The sequence below is a fragment of the Engystomops pustulosus genome, chromosome 1, assembly GCF_040894005.1.
Source record: "Engystomops pustulosus chromosome 1, aEngPut4.maternal, whole genome shotgun sequence".
Lineage (NCBI taxonomy): Eukaryota > Metazoa > Chordata > Amphibia > Anura > Leptodactylidae > Engystomops > Engystomops pustulosus.
The window spans coordinates 287,708,126-287,720,344 of record NC_092411.1 but is presented as its reverse complement, the minus strand read 5'-3'; positions in this window follow the sequence as shown (position 1 = coordinate 287,720,344).

Sequence of the window (12,219 nt, the reverse complement as noted above, 5' to 3'; positions counted from 1 at the left end):
AAGTAAATCTGCCCCAATGTCTTAAAATAAAATAAAACTGATAAATGGTGAATCCAGAACCTCGTAATCCTAAAACCCAAGTAAACAGATTCCAAGTGACTCAAAAAAGAGGAAATTGTGAAATGCTTTCAACTTTACAGGATATGATGGAAACGTGATGGGGAAACCACTGCTCCTGACCTTGACCTCTTTATGGATGGAGTCACAACCCAACTACCGAGGGTACTGGCCATACTGTGGGAGGGTCTCCAGTCAGAGGGTCACATACTTCATGGTTAGAGGAAAATGTTCTTTATGATACAGATGTAAACATTCTGACATATGTCTCAGAGCTTCTCCACCTGGGCCATCATTGGGCCATATTCTACCAAAGAGCAATTTTGCAATAGACATATGATGTTTTATTATTTCTCCTTCTCCAGAATATAGGAGCCTGGACATGTGTTCTGTGAACCTCTCATGAACTGTGGTCTTACCGTCTTTACATGATCACAGAAAAAAATGATAAAATGCAAGGATCACCCAGCAAGTCTTCCTGTACATTCATGTGCCATACGGGAAGATGACTACATTGTCTGAGGTTCATGGCCAGTAGATGAAATTCACCTCAAACGGCAAACTATTTTTCTCTAGGTTTACTAGAGTCAGAGCCAAGTCTCTTATTGACTACAGGTTGGGATTGTGATTTTCCAACGTCCTTAGCTTTTGAATTGTAACATGTTCAGCCAACTCATTGAGCAGAGGAACATCTCCACTCTCCAACTTTGCAGATCACAGTCAAAATTTGTCATGTTCTCCTAGGCAGGGCCGGCGCTATGGGTAGGCAAAGGTGGCAATTGCCCAGGGCCCCCAGGGAGAAAGGGGAGAATCTCTTCTTTCAAATGAATCTTGAATTTTGTTTCTAGGTGCTATGGATCCAGAGATATTCAGGTTTAAAGTGAGAATATCAGGTGCCATTTTTATATATAAAAATCACTTCCGACGGCAGTTTAACAGTTAATATCTCAGTTTTCCTACATTTTAGAAACACAAATTTAGATTCATATAAAAGAGGAGACTCTCTTCTTTCATAGGAAAAAGGAAGTGAGGTTCTATGTGTCACAGACCCAGAGATACAGCCCCCTGAAATGTAGCCCCCTCCCCCCAATCCAGATTCTTAGCCATCAGGCTGCAGGGAGCATTTGCTGCACACAGGAGCTGCTGCACCTCACAGATAATGGAAATATTCACTTTATATGTTACTACATTTTGAGAAGGGATAATATCAACTAATATTCATGGTTTTAACCCTTCTCTATGCAGAACTATCTAAGAACACACTTTGGGCCACATGTATCACTCGTTTTCCTGTTGTTTTTGCGCCTTTTCATTCAGGCGCACCGTTTTTGTGCCATTTTTGCGACTAAACGCCAAATTAGCTGCGCAGCAAAAATACCCAGCTTTCCCTCATTTATCCTAGCAATCCAGATGTTTTGCTGTGCCTAATGATATTCATAATTTGCGACTTTTAATTTAGGCGCAAAAACTGGCGCAAAAACACTCCAGCCCGAAGGTGGCGTTAACTGAGAAGAAAGCACTGAGCCCCTTTGCAGAGCAGCTCATTTCTAGCAGCAAAGATCAGCCAGACACTGTAGACACTAGTACATATAATACAGACATGAGATACTCTGCAGACACTAGAACATATAATACAGACATGAGATGCTCTGCAGACACTAGAACATATAATACAGACATGAGATACTCTGCAGACAGGAGCTGCAGACTCTATTTACAGTTCATCACCTTCTATTTACATAACATTCTGCAGAATCCTGAGCTCAAAGCAAGAGAGAAGAGAACCAGAATGTTGCACATAGTACTGACAAGTGTCCCCCATGTAATTCTGCACAGTATCACCAGTGTTTCAGAGGGGACTGAGCAGAATTACAGGGGTGCAGCAGGAGATCAGCACTGGGGGATCCCCTCCAGGAGAAGCCCCTGCTGAGGAGGTCACTGGGTGCTGGGTGTCACACACCTGGGTGCTGCTGTTAGGGTCATTCTCATTCTGGAATGTGGGAGAAGCAGAGAGGAGCTTGTAGCAGGATGACATGTAAGTGCCTGAATCCAACATTGCGCCTAAATTGCGCCTAAACTGTGTTAAAGTAAAGTGATAATTCTGTAAAACAGTGCGCCAGAATTTAGTTGCAACTACTACACTTAGGCGCACAAAAGTGATAAATGTGGCCCTTTCTCTCTTATTTCCTTTTATTTTGTGATACTGTTTTAGGAAAGTATATTTTCTTTATATAAGTATTCTGGATTTGTACATATTTTAGAGGAAATTTTTAATGTTAATTGCCAAATGCATCGCCTGGTTGTCTGCTTTCAAAATTATATAGGTTTATGGCGCTTTAACTTTTTATTCTGTTTTATTGATATATTTTGCAGGTTGTGACTGTCTAAAAATGTCTAGCTGAAAAGCAGATATCTAGTTATTACAGTTTTAGTGATATTATGTGGATTTATTTATGTGAACATATCAATAGGGCACATTTGTGAACTCTACAAATGTCCATCTATTACATTTAGGAGATGTGAAGGTAAACATTTTCTGTTTGGATCAAATTTTTTGCCATCAAAGTCAAATTTTAAGTATTTTTAATAAAATGTTTCAATTTGAATCAAAATTGCATGAAGGCGCCTATGTCTATAAAATCTTTGATGCAATTTTGAAAATGGGGCAAGTGTCTGCTTTCAGAAAATATCGGTCCCTCTCCCCAATGGGCCTCACAGTCTAATCAACCTACCAGTAATTTTTTGGAGTGTGGGAGGAAACCGGAGGACCCAGAGGAAACCCCTGCAGACACACGCATACAAAATCTTTGCAGATGTTGACCGGCGCTGTAAGCTGTAGTGCTAATCACGGAGCCACCATGCTGCCCATAAATCTCCCTATCATTTATCTATCTCCTATAAAATTCTCCCATATTACAGTTTGTTTTACCATACTAAAGGGAGCCTCTTGCTGACTGTGACTGGTCATAAAATAGTTTTATTTTGGGGCCCCAGTTTTAGTTTTGTCCAGGGCCCCACTTTGCCTAGAACCGGCCCTGCTCCTAGGTCAAGGTTCCTTCTAGTACACCAGTTAGCTGCATTGTTCCCTACATGAAATATACATCGAACAGGTAAAATAAAAAATGTAAGCATTGCCAGAACAGTGGAAACTGAAATCTTCTCGATTGTCACAAAAAATTAGCAAATAAAGACAATTGTCAAAACCCTTTCTTAACCCTGAAAGCGTTACACCTAGTGGTCCAGCTCCAACGTGGTGGCTCTTTGCCCTAATCACCAACACAGGTACTTTCTCTTGGTGGCTCCTGGCTCTAGTCCACACACTTGGTGGCTCCTGACTCTGGTGCCCACACTTGGTGGCTACTTGTTCTGGTCCCTACATTGGTGGTTCCTGGCTCTGGTTCCCGCACTAAGTTACTCTTTGCTATGGTCCCCACACTTGGTGGCTCCTGGCTCTGGTCCCCACACTTGGTGGCTCCTGGCTCTGGTCTCCACACTTGGAGGCACCGTGCTCTGGACCCCACACTTGGAGGCACCGTGCTCTGGTCCCCACACTTGGTGGCTCCTGGCTCTGATCCCCACACTTGGTGGCTCCTGGCTCTGGTCCTTACACTTGGTGGCTCCTGGCTCTGATCCCCACACTTGGTGGCTCCTGGCTCTGGTCTCCACACTTGGAGGCACCGTGCTCTGGACCCCACACTTGGTGGCTCCTGGCTCTGGTCCCCACACTTGGTGGCTCCTGGCTCTGATCCCCACACTTGGTGGCTCCTGGCTCTGGTCCTTACACTTGGTGGCTCCTGGCTCTGATCTCCACACTTGGTGGCTCCTGGCTCTGGTCTCCACACTTGGAGGCACCGTGCTCTGGACCCCACACTTGGTGGCTCCTGGCTCTGGTCCCCACACTTGGTGGCTCCTGGCTCTGGTCTCCACACTTGGTGGCTCCTGGCTCTGGTCCTTACACTTGGTGGCTCCTGGCTCTGATCTCCACACTTGGTGGCTCCTGGCTCTGGTCTCCACACTTGGAGGCACCGTGCTCTGGACCCCACACTTGGTGGCTCCTGGCTCTGGTCCCCACACTTGGTGGCTCCTGGCTCTGGTCTCCACACTTGGAGACACCGTGCTCTGGTCCCAAACACTCTTGAACAGTTCTGAAGCACATGTTAAAACACATGGCAGGTGTTCCCATCTGGGCATTTACATCTAATTGAATTCATTTGCCATATGTAAACATTGCTGCAATTGGATGTTATTAAAAAAATGTTCCTGTGTGAAGATAATTTCTCATAAATGTATTCATGTTGTCCCTTCGAAACAAGATAGCTTCCTCGGATATGACCGCCCACACTCTAGCAGTGGTGGCCAGACATGCGCTATTGAGTCCTGCCTGACCACCTTTTGTTTCTTTGTGCAATCTCTCCAGCAGCGGTGGTCGTATCCGGGGAAGCCATCTCGTTTCTAAGGGACAACATGGCTACATTTATGATAATTTTTTTTCGCACAGGAACATTTTTTTTAATAACATCCAATTGAAGAAATGTTTATATATGGCAAATGAAGGAAATTAAATGTGAATCCCCAGATGAGAAAACCCCTTTAAATGATGGCACCATTTGCAGGTGTAACCAATGGGGGTGAGTGTTCCAGTTCAGTCGGAACCCGAACGAGTCTGGGCATAACTAAATGTTGCCATAACCTGTTCAGTCTGAGATGTTTGGGATTTATTGTACTTTACTACTAATGATTCCAGATTCTTTTCCTAGATATAAGATTTTCCCATTTTTCCTCAATTCTCCCCTCAAGTCTCCTCTACTCAGCATCTATCTAGTCTTTCTACGTCCAAACCTCTTGTAGTCATTTATACGAATGTTAATATTGTTCTTAGAGAAGAACACACACGAAGGACACAAAATAACGTATTTTCTCCTGAAAATTCTGGTTTCAAAGCCCGGTTTATTAAAATCCTTCAACCTTTTTAATCCAATTTATACAATTTTTAATAACCTGGAGACCAAGCTGTGAGCTGCGCAGAGCTAGAACAGATCATAAATCTTTGTGCCCGCAATATTTCACGAGATGACTTCATCCCTGCTATAAAAGCTGTATGTATTCTTCAGATTCTAAATCCTAATAAATAAGTTTTATTTCCTCAGATATTTCATTCCGACCCATAAAGTATTTGTCGTCCAGCACTAGGGTTCAATACTGAAGACGTCTGACATGGGAGGGGATCAGCAAGGACATATTTTGGCAAATCCGGAACACCCACAGAGGAATCTAGAAGGAATATTTCCAAATCTGTTTACTGTGCTGTAAATGTCCAGAACTGAACAAACTGACCTTCTTTCATACATCCATTTGTTTGTTATATTTCCTTGTATTATCACCTACTACTGCACAGATATGGCTCACATGGCTAGGACTTGCATGATGTTGTCTTGTATTCAGCTTCCCCACTAGTGCTAAAGAGTGTTGGGCACCAAAAGAGGACAGATCCATAGCACAGCCTCCATAGGGAGCTGTAGTACCCAAGCATGACCACTAGACACTGAGGGGGTCATTTACTAAGGGCCCGAATCGCGTTTTCCCGACGTGTTACCCGAATATTTCCGATTTGCGCCGATTGTACCTGAATTGCCCCGGGATTGTGGCGCATGCGATCGGATTGTGGCGCATCGGCGCCGGCATGCGTGAGACGGAAATCGGGGGGGCGTGGCCGAACGAAAACCCGACGTATTCGGAAAAACCGCCGCATTTAAAAACCGAAAAAGTGTCGCTTGGGGAGCACTTACCTTCACCTGGTCCGAGGTGGTGCATTCCGGCGCGATGAGATGACTTTCAGCGCAGCAGCGCCACCTGGTGGACGGCGGAGGAACTACCTTCATAAATCCCGGCCGGACCCGAATCCAGAGCAGAGAACGCGCCGCTGGATCGCGAATGGACCGGGTAAGTAAATCTGCCCCAGTATGGAGCTCTCTGCTTCCAGCTTTTCACATATTGCATAGGTGAGGTATCAGATTTTACTGACCTGATAACTTATTACAAAAAGCAACTCTATTTAAGTCCTGGAAAACCCCTTTCAGTAATTATTATAAGTTGAGTGATGTATATTTTTAATAGTTCACTACTTTTTTTTTTACAAGGGCCCCGCAATATAAAAAGTTGTAGCCCAAGGCTTTCCATTCTGGACACTCTCATTTCCGATGCTTTACATACTATACAATAATAGTATCATAAGGCTGTAAAAAGACTCAAGTCAAACCTTTAAGATAATATTTCCACATACAGTCCATATTATTAGAGCATTCAGACAGTGGGGGTCATTTACTAAGGGCCCGATTCGCGTTTTCACCACGTGTTACCCGAATATTTCTGATTTGCGCCGATTTCCCCTGAATTGCCCCGGGATTTTGGCGCACGCGATCGGATTGTGGCGCATCGGCGCTGGCATGCACCCGACGGATACGGAAAAACCGCCGCATTTAAAAAACAAAAAGTGTTGCGGAGCTTGCATTTACCTTCACCAGGAATAGGCCGGTGTACTTGAGTGCATTTCAGCGGACTTCAGCGCAGCAGTGCCACCTGGTGGACGTCGGAGGAACTACCTTAGTGAATCCCGTCCGGACCCGAATCCACCGCAGAGAATGCGCCGCTGGATCGCGAATGGACCGGGTAAGTAAATCTGCCCCAATGTTTCATTGTTATCCTCTTTCCAAAGTATAGGGCAGACCAATCTGATTGGTGGGAGCCTAATTCCTGGAACCAATCGCAAGAATGGGGGTCCATTGTCCTTAATGATGGCAGAAGCATGTCTCCTGACTAAGGACCCATGCTCTACCTGACACCCCATTAATTAGGTGGAAACTGACTCCCATTCTCATTACCGGTAGGGTGGTTCCACGCAATCAGATTTTTAATGATCAGGCTTGGGCCACCCTACAAAAGATCATCCAAATACGGCATCATTTAAAGAGGACTTTTCATCACCTCACACTCGGGAATTAATATACAATAAGGGGCAGCTACACAGATTTAGGGCTATTTTCTTTTTTAGCCCCCTTGGTTGCTTAGATATAAGTCCCAGTATCTGTTAGATAGGAGGTGCTGGAGCAGAGGAGGGGGCACTGTCTAATCAGAGGAAGGCAGTGTCAGGGAAGCTGCTGTGTATGTGCACAGCGAGATCTCTCTATGCCCATCTATCCATCACTGTCTGCTGCTAAGCTTCCGGCTCCTATCAGCGTCACACAGAACACAGGTGACATGTCCTGAGAGTGTGCTCTAAAGAAGAGCAGAAGATAGATCTTGGCCATATAAAGGTCTCCATCTTTGGAGCCATCCAAAGGCTTCCAGTTACCAACTTTGACCAACACTTTGGGGATTCATTTACTAAGGGTCCGCGGTCCGCACTATCCGATGTGCACCAAGGTTTTTTTGGTGCACACGATTGGATTTTGGCACAGCGGCACCGGATTTCATGCGAGAGAAATCGGGGGGGTGGGCCGTCAGACGATCTGACGGATACGGACTAAGCGCCGTTTGACAATCAAATTTGTGTTGCACGCCGAGCACTGACATGCACCGGGAAGAAGAAGGTGAACTCCGGCGGACCTGAGTGTGGAAGCAACACATGCAGGATATCGGGTGCATGATCTACGTGGATCGCGGCACAGTGCAGGATCATCGGGGATCATGACTCGGACAGGTAAGTAAATTTGCCCTTGTATCTCACCAGGGACACAGTGATTTTCATTTTTTGCCGTCCTTAGAGAGCCACAGGCAGGGTGTAATAGCGCTCTTAGTATGGCAGGCCTAGGATCAGTAGGCTTCTTCCAGCTGCCATGAGAACCTATCAGCAGCACACTATGACATCACAGGGGAACATTTGGTTCAAACATAAAAACGAATGACCAGGAATCAACTGTGACATCTAAGTGGTCTAAGAGCCGCAATGAGTACTATCAATTACCTGCTGGCATCTGCCAGGGGCAACAGCGTCCTGTGAAGAGCGAGTATTAGAACATCACATTATCACTGTATGTCTGTGATATTTTATAATTTGCAACTGAATCTCTTGTGTCCATTGGACAGTCTTGGCTTTTTCCACTGGAAATACCGGTAAGCCGCTTCCCAGAATCCTGACTCCAGTGCAGTAAGATCAGGATTAGAGCTGAGTAGATTCTTACGTCCCTGTTATTGGGCTTGGCAGCTCGGAATAATATGGGATGATTTTTATGGATTTAGTAAATGTCATCATGTCACTTCAATGTCTGTGACTTTTTTATTATGAAACTTCCTTTATTTCTCATTTTACATAAAAACTTATTGGTGCAGGTAGACCTCCTCTTCCTGCACGGCCATTGGTATATGTAGTGACTTGATGCCATCACGTTACATGATGTAATGGGCAAAGCTTGTGGCCCCTGTGATTCAGCCTCGGATTCAAGGGGAATTGTCCAGCTGTCCGAAAGAGGTGGTTGGTACATCCAAACTTTTACTCTACCCAGGATACAGATAGATATGATCACAATGGTGACAGCCCACAGCTTCCTGCTCCACCATTTATCCTGACATAGGGACTTGGACATGGACAGGAATGATGAGGTGATGGCATCTGCCCTGCTGCCATCGTAGAGGACATAGAGAATGTGTGTTTTAGAAAGAAAATCGGTAAGTGGACTAACAGGTCCTAGCATGGACAGGCTTTTTATATGAAGGGGGCAATATTAGTGATTGACGTAACAGGGAGAAACTACAGCCACCAGCTTGGCCCGGTGGATATCATTTGCTTAGTTGGGTTTTAGAGGCAAAAGCTACGACTCTCAAACTATGGGGGAGATTTGTCAGAAAACTTGCGTACAAGTCCTGAAATAATTGGAATTGCGAGACCGGAGTCTCTTGGTTAGAGAGTTGGAGGGGCTGGAATTTCATATTGTGTCGACGCACGAGCACCGGCGTTTGAGAAATCTCTATGTGCAGCGTTGTGTCTCTGGATAGTGATCCACAGGGACCTCTCACTGTATGATGTTCCCACGATATACAATTAGCAGATGTAAAAATACAATTTCCAATTGGGACAGATACAGGATTAATTCCACCCAAAATATGGGGCATGACTCAAAACTAACAGATACAATAGGAGGCAGGACTAATACCATCTATAGTGGGCAGAACTCCAAACTAAAAATACCAGATACCATAGGGGCCAGGAGAGATCTCATCCAAAACAGGGGGAAGTCCTCTAAGCTATGAAACAGAATAGGGGAAGAACCGATACCATCCAAAACAGAGGGAAGTTCCCAAAATGAACAGATACAATAGGGGCAGGACTGATACCTTCCAAAATAGGGGGCAGGAATCAAAACAAACAGATAAAATAGGAGACAGGGCTCAAAATTATTGGATACTATAGGGGGCAGAACTAATACTATACAAAATGGGGGGTTGGACTCAAAATTTACAGATACAAAAGAGGTCAGGAGTCAAAAGTCACAGGTACAGTACGGGGCAGGACTAAATCTACCACGTAAAACCGGGATTTGGACTCAAAAATACCAGATACCTATGGAGTCAGGACATTTGGGATCAGGTTTGATGTTTGGCCTCACTCCCCACTGGTAACGACCACCACGGGGGATGGCCTGAACTCTGCCATTCACTCTGTGATTGTTGCACCCCGTGGTGTAATTGGAAAATGGTGGCGTGCACCACAGCATTGATAGCAGGTGTTCCTGGCAGGGAACAGTCCAAACTGACCTTTCAGGTTTGGTTTCAGCCAAACTCGGGGACCCTGAACTTGAACAGGTCCACTTATCCATAGCCAGGAATAGAGATGAACAGACCCGATGGTCGGTTTCGATGTTCGGTCTCGGTCTTCCTGGATTGGTGGCCAAACAGCCCATCCATGTCTAGTTGCAAGAGGCATCAGTTTGCAGAATGGGCTGTTCGGCCACCAATGCGGCAATATGTCCGGGTCGGATGGCCAAACCCGAACGTCATACCTGACCATCGTGTCCACTCACCTCTAGTCAGGACTTAATAATTCTACGCACAATAGGGGCAGGATTGAAAAAATATTGGGCACATTATGGGGAAGAATTAATACCGTGTGCAGTATACTGATACATTTGTAAGAGCAGATTGTTCCGTGTGGCTGTATTACACACAGAGAGTGGACCGGTCCGCTCTTGGTCCTCGGTGGCCGCCATCTCTGCTCTCTCAGTAGTAATTGCGGATGAAATCCCTGACACGACCTCTACGACTGCGTCCTATCTCAGCAGTTGGGCGCGCTCCAGGAGCTCTGAGCTCTCAGACTAAATAAGTCTTCTCCCTAATATTACATCATAATGGAAGTATTTTTGAAGTCGGCGCGAGCCGCAAGGAACAAAAGTCAAACAAATGTTAAACAAATCAGCGAGGGCTTCACTCCATAAATCACATGGTCCTCGGCTACCAGGCATGGAGTAAGGAAGTCTCTGTGCTGTTATACATGACATCATGTGTGTATCGCAGCATTGCCAGAAACCAGCGCTGCCCCTGCAGATAACACAAGGGGGTCACAGATAGAGTCGATAGATAGAAATCCTGCAGGGTGTAAATATTTATCTCACCCCACACGAGGAGGCAGCGAGGGAGTGCGCCTCACCACTGTATCATCTCTGCAGGGGAGGTGCCAAGTCCTAGCCTTAGGACACAACATCAATCCAGGGCCGATCAGTGAACTGCAACGCACATTCTGCAGTGGTCATGCCGGGTACTACAAGTACTTTTCACTAGAATAGGAGGGAGCTGCAGGAAGATAGATCTCCTATCTATCTATCTATCTATCTATCTCCTATCTATCTATCTATCTATCTATCTATCTATCTATCTATCTATCTATTTCCTATCTATCTATCTATCTCCTATCTATCTATCTATCTCATATCTATCTATCTCATATCTATCTATCTCATATCTATCTATCTATCTATCTATCTATCTATCTATCTATCTATCTATCTATCCATCTCATATCTATCTATCTATCTATCTATCTATCTATCTATCTATCTATCTCATATCTATCTATCTATCTCATATCTATCTATCCATCTCAAATCTATCAATCTATCTATCTATCTATCTATCTATCTATCTATCTATCTCATATCTATCTATCTATCTATCTATCGATCTCATATCTATCTATCGATCTCATATCTATCTATCTATCTATCTATCTATCTATCTATCTATCTCATATCTATCTGTCTATCTATCTCATATCTATCTATCTATCTATCTATATATCTATCTATCTATCCATCCATCTCATATCTATCTATCTATCTATCTATCTATCTATCTATCTATCTATCTCCTATCTATCTATCAATCTCCTATCTATCGCATATCTTTATATCTATCTATCTATCTATCTATCTATCTATCTATCTATCTCATATCTATCTATCTATCTATCTATCTATCTATCTATCTATCTATCTATCGCATATCTTTATATCTATCTCATATCTATCTATCTATCTATCTCCTATCTATCTATCTATCTATCTATCTATCTATCTATCTATCTATCTTTCCATCTCATATCTATCTATCTATCTATCTATCTATCTATCTATCTATCTTCTATCTATCTATCTATCTATCTATCTATCTATCTATCTCATATCTATCTATCTCATATCTATCTATCTCATATCTATCTATCTATCTATCTATCTATCTATCTATCTATCTATCTATCTATCTATCGCATATCTATCTATCTATCTATCTATCTATCTATCTATCGCATATCTTTATATCTATCTCATATCTATCTATCTATCTATCTATCTATCTATCTATCTATCTATCTATCTTTCCATCTCATATCTATCTATCTCATATCTATCTATCTATCTATCTATCTATCTATCTATCTCCTATCTATCTATCTATCTATCTATCTATCTATCTATCTATCTCATATCTATCTATCTATCTATCTATCTATCTATCTATCTCCTATCTATCTATCTATCTATCTATCTATCTATCTATCTATCTATCTATCTATCTATCTATCTATCTATCTCCTATCTATCTATCTCATATCTATCTATCTCATATCTATCTATCTATCTCATATCTATCTATCTTTCTATCTCCTGTATATCTCTG